The following is a 12,285-nucleotide window of genomic DNA, read 5'->3' on the forward strand; positions in this document are numbered from 1 at the left end:
TTATAGTCAGTGGAACGACTATATGTGCATTTATTTTTTAATGTATGTTTTTAGGAGTAATTTTCTCTTTGCATAATAGTTAGGTGTCATATAGAGGCACTAAACGTTTATATTTATGATCCATGCAATATATGAAATCCGGCCGGTGATTGTATAATTATATACATTTTATATATTTTTATTGTGGGAATGAATAAAACCTTTAATTGAATGCTAAGCGCAGTTCCAGTTTCTGTTTTTTTCTTGCTGTATTTAAGTGGTGGCAGAGGAACCAAGCCCCAGGAACGTGCGGCTAACATTCGATTTAAACATTAGCGCCCAATTCTGTGTTTTTTCTCTGTATCTCCACCTGCTGCGTATCCTGGGAAATCCACTTTTGCTGATGTGGTATCGGGATTGGGCCTGGTTGATCCCTGGAGATTGAGACATCCGTCTCTTAAACAATACTCCTGTTTCTCTCACTCTCATTCTTCGTTCTCTAGGATTGACCTGGCCCTCCTCTTGAGCGACATGGGGGGTCATTCCGAGTTGTTCGCTATTTTTTTCGTTCGCACAAGGTTTACGCAAAATTGCAAACACGTTGCACAACTGCGAATATACGCCCCCAACGTATTTTTGCTATTTCGGACGCAGTATTACACAAAGTAGGCGTATGCCAAATGACATCACAGTAATGCGATCCCATCGCATTACCACAAACCTCATCGTAAAAATCCAAACTTCTCATAGATTTACACATTCTTCTTAAAATTGCACACGCTTTTGCAAATAAACGCACAGCAATGAGTTTTTTTTAAGTTAAATTACACCTTTCAGTTCAAACTCAACAAGCCTTCCTCAATTACGATTCCAATTAGTGTAATGAATGATAATGGTCATGACCAATTAAGTCTTCAAAGAATACCTGCAGAACACTTTGTAGGCATAATTGCCCATCAACATTTTTTTTTTTATTAAAAAGAAATAGATGTAAATGTGCCTGGTCTAATGCTAATTTGCTTCTTTTTGTGTAGAGGTATAGTGTGTGAATAAATGTGTTTACATGTTTTTCTAAACAATAAGCTCCTAACTGTCATAAAAATTTTTTTTGTGTAATTAAAAAAACTATTCTTAAGTAAGATGTGTGAACTGTTTTACGTCACCAATTTCTGCACACCAATCTGCTGTTACTTTATAGCATTAATAAACACAACACCCGCTTAACTTGAACAAAAAAAAATGTATTTGCAATTTTTCGTATTTTTTTTTTTTTTTAGAAAAAGGTTTCTAATTTTTCAAGATCAGCCAGCACGGCCCTCAGATTGGTTTTGAGGCTGGCCACAATCCATGGTAAACTGGTGGGATCTCCAACTGCAACATCTGAAATGAAGAGGCAAAAAAAACATTACTAACTAACTCACATTACCTATTACACAAGCAAGGCACAAAACACACTTTAATGGCAAAGTGACTACATCATGGATGTTTGAATGATAAAACAGTAGCATACCAACACACAAGCATGGTCAGCAATGTTTTTTTCTGAAAAATAAAATGTTAAAAGTGTACCACACCATGCTGGGATTCCTTCAGATCTGGAGTGAAGGAGACTTGTCTTTTTTGGGGTTGGCCCTGCATCATCGCACTGCATATCAACATCTTCAGAAGGACAATATATCCTAGCATGCCCACACTCCCTGAAAGCCTGCCTTACTACATAAGGTCAAACAGGTTTGTTTGTTTGTTTGTTTGTTTGTTAACATTTTTAAGTGTAACTTTAACAACACATGTCCCCAGACTTGAACTGTCACACAGGGATACAGGGGAAAGCACCAGTGGGCCAAATTTCATGCATGAGCAGCCTAAGGATCCAGTTCCAGACTGTGTTCTTGCCTGTTGCATTTTGCTGGGCCTAAACATTGTCGATCCACACCCCTTACATGTGACACTGTATATTTTTGGTTTGTTTTTGCAACACACTCAATAGGCAGTCATTTTCTATTTAGCTTTGGCTGGACGTCAGCCTCTGTAGGTCGACATGTGCGAATTCTAAATGTCACAAGATCAACATGTTATGTATGGATACATGACAAATGTGTAAGTGTATTTTCCATTCATGCGGCACATGTACTCCAATTGCAATTGGGAATGCTTACGATGTAAGCGGTAGTGAAGCAAATCACTGTGTCCTAAGCCTGCCTAACAAAGTGAAGCATGCGAGTTGACTGTGCAAATATTGGGATACCCAGGCACAAGTTTAAAAGTCCAACATACCAAACTCCACTCAGGTCTAACTGTTTTGCTGATAATCTAGCACATATAAACCCTGTTTTCCAGGCAACCCTGTCGACCTAATGAGTGTCGACCTAGAGTGGGCAGCCTAAACATTGCAGACGTAGACGCTGTACATCTAATGATCCTCACACAAATGTAAATGCAACATCCATACCATGATGAAGAAGACAAACATTTTACCTTGGTCCAAGATTGGCCCCAGTACAACACTGCATTTATTTGAATGTGAACTTAAAGTAGGTAACAAATTAAATGTAAATGTGTGTCAACTTACTCTCCTCTGGCACATGCGCATCTCCCTGAAGTTCCTCCGGGGCCTCTGCTGCCCATTCAGTAGGTGGGGAAGGAGGCTGGATGGCGGAAGGAGGCTGGATGGGGGAAGAAGGATGGAAGGGGGAGCTGGTTACAGAGGGTGGGTCTGATTCAGAGGGGGAAGGTGGCAGAGAGGTGGGTTAGGCCACAGAGGGGGAGGGGGGCTGAGAGGTGGGTTGGACCACAGAGGGGAAGAGGGGCAGAGAGGTGGGTTGGGCCACATAGGGGGAGGGGGGCAGAGAGGTGGGTTGGGCCACAGAGTGGGAGGGGGCAGGGAGGTGGGTTGGACCACAGAGGGGGAGGGGGGAAGAGAGGTGGGTTGGTCCACAGAGGGGGAGGGGGGCAGATATGTGGGTTGGACCACAGAAGGGGAGGGGGGCTGAGGTGGGTTGGACCACAGAGAGGGAGGGGGTCAACGAGGGGGATTGTCACAGAGGGGGAGGGGGGTGGAGAGGGGGTTTGTGTCACAGAGGGGGAGGGGGCGGAGAGGGGGTGGGTGCCACAGAAGGGGAGGGGGGCAAAGAAGGGGATTGTGTCAGAGAGGGGGAGGGGGGCGGCAAGGGGGTTTGGGAAAGAGAGGGGGGGGGTTTGGAGAGGGGGAGGTTGGGGATGAGGAAGGGGAAATATTTTGTTGGGGTTCAGGGACTTGAGGTGGGGAAGGAGATTGGGCTGGTGGGGAATGATGTTGCCTTCCAGCAGCTGCTTGCCATTGTGCTTGCCCTAGAATGACATATGTTAAAATTAGGATTTTTATCAAATAAATTCCCATCAGCATTTCCAAATTACATTGTTCTGTCCCATTTTAAATACACAGAGCAAGTTATTAATGTGTTCAGCCTACAGCCTGTGTAGAGACTCAGTACAACATTCACTTTTTCACAAGCACTTTGCTACACAGTCAGTACTGCAAGCCCTAACCACACACAATCTGGAAACTTGTTAAGTGTGTTATGTTTGTGCTACAATAGTGTAATTACACACAGAGCCGGCCATAGGCATAGGCAAACTAGGCAATTGCCTAGGGCATTTGATATGCCTAGGGGCATCAGCAGCTTCTGCTGATTAAAATGATATGCGGCATGCCTATATTCTGTGTGTAGCATTTCATATGCAGATACAGCCACAGTCTCACACAGTATATAGGCATGCTGCATATCAGTTTAATCAGCAGAAGCTGCTTGTGCATCCTAGCCACATAGCAATGCAAATAAGATGCATTTTCATAAAAAAAAGTGCCGTATGTTAGCATTGAGGCAAGATTTGTGAGGACACATCTGTATCCAAGCAGAGGCAGAGGTCACAGTGTTAGTGGCAGTGTGAGTGCTGTGTGCATGTGAGTGGGTTGGTTGTGCAGTAGTGTTTGGAATATGTGTAAGGGGCACTATGTGTGTCATGTGTATAAGGGCATTAATAATGTGCGGCATATGTGTAAGGGGCACTATGTGTGTCATTATGTGTATTAGGGCATTAATAATATGTGGCATATGTGTAACAGGGTACTACTGTATGTGTGTCATTATGTGTATAGGGGCACTAATAATGTGCAGCAAATGTGTAGGGGGCACTGTGTGTGTCATTATGTGTATAAGGGCATTAATAATGTGCAGCATATGTGTAAGGGACATTATGTGTATAAGGGCATTAATAATGTTAATACTACTGTGGGATGTAATGTGAATTATGGACACTATCACATGATAAAATGTGAATAAAGTTGCAGTACTGTGTGGCGTAATTGGAATTGAGGTTACTATTGTATGGCCCTGCCCCTTGCCAGCGAAAACACACCCCTTTTTGGGCTGTGCGCCAAATAAGCTAACTGTTCCTATTTAAAATATAGGGGGTACAAACACCAAAATAAGGAATGTTATGGGTGAGGGGTGATGGTGCTGGGAAAGAGGTGCAAGGTCAGAGGCGGAACCAGCGGTGGTGCTAGGGGGCACCAGCCAAAATCTTGCCTAGGGCATCATATTGGTTAGGGCCGGCTCTGATTACACAGTCTGCTAATTATCTCACTATAGCACTTCTTAGTGAAAATGTGCAGTCTTTACATTTAATGTTTCTGCTACTAATCTCAGTGTGATAAACATGTTTACACATTGTAATGCGTTTAACTTACTGCATCGGCGGCGGGTGCGTATTTGTTGGCACAGCTCCGCCAACAGCTCCGGCGTGCGACGGCGGAGGTCACTCCACCGCCGCTCTAATTGAATGATGCTGCGCCGTGTCCGGGTCCGCAGTATGCGGCAGACCTCCGCGTAGGCCTCGCGCTTAACCCTATTGGGGATAAAGGGCCCTGCGCGGCCTACGCGGCGGTCCATTACTGCAATCAGCACGCGCAGCTCCCGGTGTGTGACTGCAGCTGCGCGCATGGTGCCAATGGTGTTTTCCATACATGGGCATATATTTATAGTGTGTGGTGGCATTTGATTGGTTGTATTCTTATGGTGTCATCTGTATTAAACTTTATTGATATGTGTACATTAATGTGCAGGACAGTGTGTATATACTTAGTTCGCATCAGCGGAGATTCGCACCCGCGGACACACACACACTTATTATCAACATTTTGTATTCAAAAATCCTGCATCAAAATTAATAGCATTGTAGGTTTGTAGGATGAAAGCAAAATGAACTAATCATGACAATGTTTAGATATCTGAAGAGCGGGAAAAACCACTTGAAATGTAAGTCAGCCCCTCTCCCTCTCTCTCTCCCTCCCCCTCCCCCCCCCACCTGCCGTACTGTGTAAAATGGGGACACCTGTCTGCCGAAATGTGTTAAATGGGGATGCAGTCTGCCGGAATGTGTTAAATGGGGACTCTTGCCTGCCTTAATGTGTAAAATAGGGACACCTGTCTGCCGGAATGTGTAAAATGGGGACACTTGCCTGCCGGAATGTGTAAAATGGGGACACTTGCCTGCCGGAATGTGTAAAATGGGGACGCAGTCTCCTGTAATGTGTAAAATGGGGGCACATGGCTGCCGCAATGTGTAAAATGGGGACACTTTCCTGCCGCAATGTGTAAAATGGGGGCATGTGCCTGCCGCAATGTGTAAAATGGGGGCACGTGCCTGCCGCAATGTGTAAAATGGGGGCACGCGCCTGCCGCAATGTGTAAAATGGGGGCACATGCTGCCGCAATGTGTAAAATGGGGACACTTGCCTGTTGTACTGTGTAAAATGGGGGCACGTGCCTGCCGCAATGTGTAAAATGGGGACACTTTCCTGCCGCAATGTGTAAAATGGGGGCACGTGCCTGCCGCAATGTGTAAAATGGGGACACTTTCCTGCCGCAATGTGTAAAATGGGGGCACGTGCCTGCCGCAATGTGTAAAATGGGGACACTTTCCTGCCGCAATGTGTAAAATGGGGGCACGTGCCTGCGCTATGTGTAAAATGGGGACACTTTCCTGCCACAATGTGTAAAATGGGGGCACGTGCCTGCCGCAATGTGTAAAATGGGGACACTTGCCTGCCGTGCTGTGTAAAATGGGGTCGCGTGCCTGCTGTAATATGTAAAATGATGCCTTTTTTTATCCTGTGGCCGTGATGATGAGATCAGATGAGGTCACGCCCATTTTAATGAGGCCACGCCCCCTTGCCGGGAGCGTGCGCGCCGAAGGCGCGCGCATGCTTTCACTCTTTATATCTATGGGGGGGGGGCATTTTTTTTTATGCGAATAGGGGGGCGGGGGGGGGGGGGCGCATTTTTAAATCTCGCACTGGGAGCCAAATTGGCTAGAAACGGCCCTGCTTGGCGCAACAATGGCAACATGTGTCCCATTCACAACCCCAATAACGTGTGGGAAGCGACTACCACCTTCCTGAAATTGCTGCTTCACCACAGCCAGGGCACCAGCGTCCAAAGGCATTGTTATAAATTGTTTCACTCGGCGTATGAAAGCTTGGCTGACACGCCGCAGGACCTTACTGAACTGGCCCTGTGACATGCCAACCAGGTCCCCAACTACATGTTGGTATGAGCCAGTGGCCAAAAAATGTAACACAGCAAGGAATTATGTCAATGCTGGTATTGTTGTAGGATACCTAATGGATTGTTCCAGATCACTCTCTATTATGGAGAGAGTGTCTAGGATTAGATGAGCTGGCAGCCTGTATCTGCGCAATACCACATCATCAGGCATCCCAAAAAGGGTGACACGGGTACAGAAAATTGGTGGCCTTGCACGACTCCGTTACCTTGGAGGATGAGCCGGTTGGGGTTGGAGGGCTTGTGCAGGTTGGGGTGGGAGTGCTTCCGCAGGTTGGGGTGGGAGGGCTTCAGCAGCCACATATATGGACATCACCAACTTCAAATGAAGGTAAGAATCATTAAAACACACAATCAATTAACAACACACATTGAAAAAAAAAATGTGTTTGGGTGTTCAAACACTTACTGCAGGAGCGTACTCCATATCTTCATGATGAAAATACGGAACAAAAAAAAAAACATTAAGCCACAGTTAGCTACGTAGCTACAACATACTTTACCATCACACCTAAAAATTATAAAAAAACAACAAACATACCCATATAATTAGTGCAACAAGATATGAATTACCTACTAAGTATGGAATACTAAGAAGGAAAAAGAAAAAAATAAATGCATAAAAATATAAAACAAAAGGAGTAAGATAATAGGCCACTTACCTGCTCAGAAAATGAAGAGACACTTGGGTCCAAAAAAGAAAAAAAACAGGCCTACTTCGGCTACAAAGAAATTAGTCTGGAAACAAACAATAGAGCGACCTATAAGAGAGAGCAAAGGCCAATGAGAATAGCAACACACACACTGTCACCCCTCCAACACCATGCCACCCAGGGACAGGCCACTTACCTTCTCAGAAAATGAAGAGACACTTGGGTCCAAAAAAGAAAATAAACAGGCCTACTTCGGCTACAAAGAAATTAGTCTGGAAACAAACAATAGAGCGACCTACAAGAGAGAGCAAAGGCCAATGAGAATAGCAACACACACACACTGTCACCCCTAGAACGGGCACACTGAAAATTACATGTTACATAACTATTATATACTACATGTAAACACAGATAATAAATTAAACATAAAACACCATACAAAATAAACAAATTTTAACCCACTACAAAGGAGCATTGCACACCCATACATAGTGTTTTGTAATATACTAATTTCCAAACAATATAAAAGTTGTGTAAAACACGCCAACCGCAACACAACAGTAAGAAAAAAGCAAGCTAACAAACACACATTTTTATGCAATATACTGCATTAAAAACTCACTCAGAAATGTGCTAGGTTTGCTTCTGTAGTAATTCTCACCATACATCCACACACACAGGCTGCATGCAAGGCGTTTAAATAGCCAGTACAGCAATTACTGGACCAATTTGCATAATTGGCACCTGTGCGAATTACCGCACTGGAAATCATACGCAGCTATAAATCGCAAGACAGCTGTGCAAACACACATGCCACCAGCAACATGGCTACACGTGAGCAGATGGCTGCAGAGTTGGACATGGTGCAGCAGATGTCCGCATTGACATCTAGGCGACTAGCGCTGTGGAGACAGATGCTGCAAGCTGCCAGTGGAGATGATGAAAGAGCAGGACCCAGTACTGTTGAAACCCCATCTTCTGATACACAGGAGTTAGGTGTGAATCCCCTGCCAGACCCAGATACTGGGGAAACTGAGGGCGATTCGGGACTACCATCACAAACCCTAAGAACACAACCAGCTAGTAAAGAGGAAGATGGTGAGGAGGTACAGGATGATAGCTCACAGGCTACATCCAAAAAACGTAGAAGACAGCCCGCCTTCACTAATAGGGAGTTACGAGTTTTGGTCACACAGGCCATGGAAAAAAATCATAGAGGCAGCAAAAACATGGGTGCTGCAACCAAAAATCGCATCTGGAGGGACATTACTGATTCTGTAAATGAAGTCGGCTCAATTGTCCGCACCTCACAGGAAGTTAGAAGACGGTAAGTGTATATTGACACACCATTAGTGGAATGCCTCGAGGGCAACAGGGGGAGGTCCAGCTGCCACTGTGGAATACACAGATCTTGAGGAGCTGGCGAAGGACTGTGTGAGCTACGAGGAGGCGGGTGGGGTGTCTCATATGGACATGGACCTGCTGAAATAGTTCATCTACATGACTTGCCAGGTAAATTTACACACATATTCCTATAATTCCGATTTAGTGGTTACAAAAGTCTAATTTTGATTTTTTCTTCCTTTTTTTCACTCATTCTATTTGCTTTGAACATAACACAGCACAGGTGGGTGAGCAGGTAGTGTCAGAGGAGGGTTATGTGGCTGAGGCTGAGGTGGGGGGACCTAGTGTCTCTGCCAGTGTGGGTCCACAGATTCCATTGGTCCAGATTCCAACTGGCCCCCCCACCCAACCCTCTGCTATCCCAGACATCCTGTCTCAAAGTGCCAGGTATGGCGAGAGCCTGAATGATTTTCAAGACAGGATGATCCGGGAGGTAAGCCAGATACCTGTCTGGCTCACTGAGTACAGAACCAGTGTGGAGCAAGGTGTAGCTCAACTCTGCCAAGGTCTGGCAGAGATCAGGCAGGACCAAGACCAACTCGCCTCCTCGTTCCAACAAATTGCAAATTCGATTCTGCAAGGGCTCCAGGACATCGCTGGCTGCCTTGCCCACAGTGGCAGGGAGCCAGCCACATCTGCTCCCTCCCCTCCCTCTGCCCAGGAAGAACATCCCACTGGGCAGGGTCCTCGAAGGTCACTTCGCAGACCGAGCCGTGAAGAACAACATCAGGCGGAGCAAAAGAAGAGAAAGTGATGTCTCTCCAGATGCCCAGCACCCATGTCTGACATGTTGCCTCTATGTTTTTTTTTTTGGGCTTGTGTGGCCAGAATGTACAACTCCCTCAAGGTGAAAGGGGGTTGTGTTCTTTTTGGATTTGTAGCCTGTGAGTTATTTTCCTGTACACTTGAGCCATCTTCCTCTTCCTAGCGTGCTGTGTATGTTAGGGTTTCTGTATTGGTTCCAGAATCTACCTCAGTTCCCCTAAAAGTATCCTCTGGCTGGGGGTTCACAACATATTATTAGTCAATATTATACTTCATATTTTGCCAGTAGATGGGGTTACCATAGTACTGGGTTCTGTTATGTCAAATTTGCCACTGGCAGCTGCTTGCTGCTATGTCCAACTTTGTATGTCATGCTCATTTGTAGCCATGTTGTGTTGTAGCTTTACTTTATTTATCGAAGTAAAAAAAAAATGAAAACACTTGTTTGTGTGTTTTATTAAAGGTTATGCACTCTTGAAAACTGTGCACTGTAAACTTTAACATGGCATATTTACATTTGTGGACCAAGGGAACAAACAGAATATTCTTACAAACATTGAATATTATAATGTTAAAAATGTATGCCTTGCACAACACTTAACTGAGCATATAAAAAAATAAAAACTTGGAATTGAACTTGGGTTACTAGGGGCAACATGGTATAGTATTAGATATGGTCACATTGTCCAAAAAAAATAAAAATGTGTTAGTAAGTAACATTAAGTGTAGGCTGCATTATGTCGCTCATGTTATTTGGTATGTACAAAGGAAGATGTCTATGTCGAAAACATTTAGCTGATGTAGTTTATAAGTTGGTTTATTCACACTTGATTAAATTGAAAAGTATTAAGAAAATAATTTAAACATGCAGTTAACATCAAAGTATTTTAACAAATAATTAAAAGACAGTGCATTATTTGTGAGTGTGTCAGATTTAGACCTGGTAATGTAAATTTGTTATGCTGCAGTGTTTGGCAAGTAATTGCTCAACAGGTGAATTAATTTGCCAATTAATTGCTAAATAGGGCAGACACACTTGTAACAGTACTTCGCAAGTGCTGAGTAGCTGCAGACTTACTCCTCAGCTGCGTCAAGATAGCAAACATTTGTTGTGTACTTTTTACCATCGGCTACGCATTTCTGCTCAAAACACGCCTACTGCCAGTTGCATACTCCCACACTAGTCGCCCACTTTCATGCCCATTTCGTTAGATAGCGAAGCTGAGCCTCTGCCACGTCTCCGTCACTCCCTGTTTTCGGTGATGTAGTACAAACTGAATTTCAGTTAGTCATTTTGCACAAGCGTCGTATCGCTCCCTTTGCACACGCGCATTTCTACCTTTGCGCATGCTCAGTTTGCGTATTTTTGCCGTTTGAGATGCGATGAACTGCTGTGAACAACTCGGAATGAGGGCCATGGTTCCCCCGGGTTAGTGGTATTAGATATGAGACTAGGGGAATATCAGATCACTCCCCCTTGACCTCTACCTTAGATTTCCACTGTTCTAGGGGCCAGGCCGTATGGAAGTTTAACCCTTTTTGGCTGGTACACATGGGGGATGGCTCTGAATTGGTGGCCGCATGGCGGGAGTTCTTTGAAATGAACATTGCCGAAAAAGCTATTTCTAACCTATGGGACACGTTCAAGGCGTTTCTGAGGGGGACTTTGATTAAACGGGTGTCTAATCTGAAGTCCTCTTATAGGCGTCGGGAGGCTGAGTTGGAGGCCCAGAGTGTTGCTGCGGAATCACAGTATTTGCAGGATTTTTCAGACAGTTCTAAATTAACCTGGCTGTCGGACCAAAGAGAATGGAAAGATTACTTAATGGAAAAGACTCAGCATAGACTCCTTTTCTCTTCCCATACCTTTTATGCTACTTGTGATAGGCCGGGGACATACCTGGCTTCCCTCGCACGGGGTGATAGGACAACTAATGTTGTGATGGAAATTATAGCCCCGGATGGTGTTTCTTTGACGCAGACTCCACAGATTGCGTCTGAATTTATGTCTTATTATAGATGTTTGTATGGTTCTAAATTAGATTGTACTTCCTTGCAATTGGACGAATATTTAGATGCCGTTCGTTTCCCCATCTTGTCCTGTGAAGCTTACAATCTTTTGGAGGCGCCCATCTCACCTGAAGAAATTATGGCTGCTGTTAAGGCCTCCCCTGGTGGCAAGTCTTCGGGTTTAGATGGCATACCCTCTGAGGTATATAAGCAACACTTGGATATCTTCGTCCCTCATTTACTTGAGTTGTATAGTCAAATTTTTGCACAGGAGTCTCTCCCCCCATCTATGGCAGAAGCAATGATTGTGGTTCTACCTAAGCCTGACAAGGATCCTAGGAAAGTAGAGTCCTATCGCCCTATATCCCTTTTGCCCACTGATATTAACATTTTGGCCAAGGTACTGGCGGGTAGATTGAACTCAGTTATCTCTCTTATAATACACCCGGATCAGATGGGATTCATGCCCAATAAATCAACTTCCATTAATCTTAGACGTTTGTTTACTAACTTACAAATTCCCAGAGAAGACTCTTCCTCATCTATAATTGTTTCGTTAGATGCTGCTAAGGCTTTTGATTCTGTGGAGTGGGATTATTTGTGGGAAACCATGCGTAGATTTGGTATAGGCCCGAATTTCATTAAATATATCTGGCGCTAAATGGATTTGTTTCTCATTCCTTTCCTTTATCTAGAGGTACACGACAGGGCTGCCCATTGTCCCCTACTCTGTTTGCCATGGCTATTGAACCCCTTGCATGCCTTTTGAGGGCAGACGTGGGGATCTCTGGTTTTAAGGTGGGTGTTCGGGAGGATAGGGTGGCCTTATATGCTGATGACATTCTCTTGTTTGTGGATCGCTATGCTGAGTC

General features: G+C 44.6%; 1 long non-coding RNA gene across 9 annotated transcripts in view; it reads right to left on the bottom strand.

Annotated features, from left to right (window-relative positions):
* Positions 1 to 1,199: 1,199 nt before the first annotated feature.
* Positions 1,200 to 12,285, bottom strand: part of LOC135069678 (uncharacterized) — a 100,645-nt gene continuing 89,559 nt past the window's right edge. For 8 of the 9 annotated variants that reach the window (XR_010255890.1, XR_010255866.1, XR_010255896.1 and 5 more), the window contains 6 exons: positions 7,431 to 7,529; positions 7,244 to 7,342; positions 6,991 to 7,010; positions 6,791 to 6,900; positions 2,549 to 3,306; positions 1,200 to 1,359 (listed from right to left, as the gene is read on the bottom strand). This is a non-coding gene — a long non-coding RNA (uncharacterized LOC135069678). The remainder of the gene's footprint in view (positions 1,360 to 2,548; positions 3,307 to 6,790; positions 6,901 to 6,990; positions 7,011 to 7,243; positions 7,343 to 7,430; positions 7,530 to 12,285) is intronic. The other variant, XR_010255884.1, reaches the window with a different exon arrangement.

This window comes from Pseudophryne corroboree, chromosome 1 (genome assembly GCF_028390025.1).
Source record: "Pseudophryne corroboree isolate aPseCor3 chromosome 1, aPseCor3.hap2, whole genome shotgun sequence".
NCBI classification, from domain to species: Eukaryota; Metazoa; Chordata; class Amphibia; order Anura; family Myobatrachidae; genus Pseudophryne; species Pseudophryne corroboree.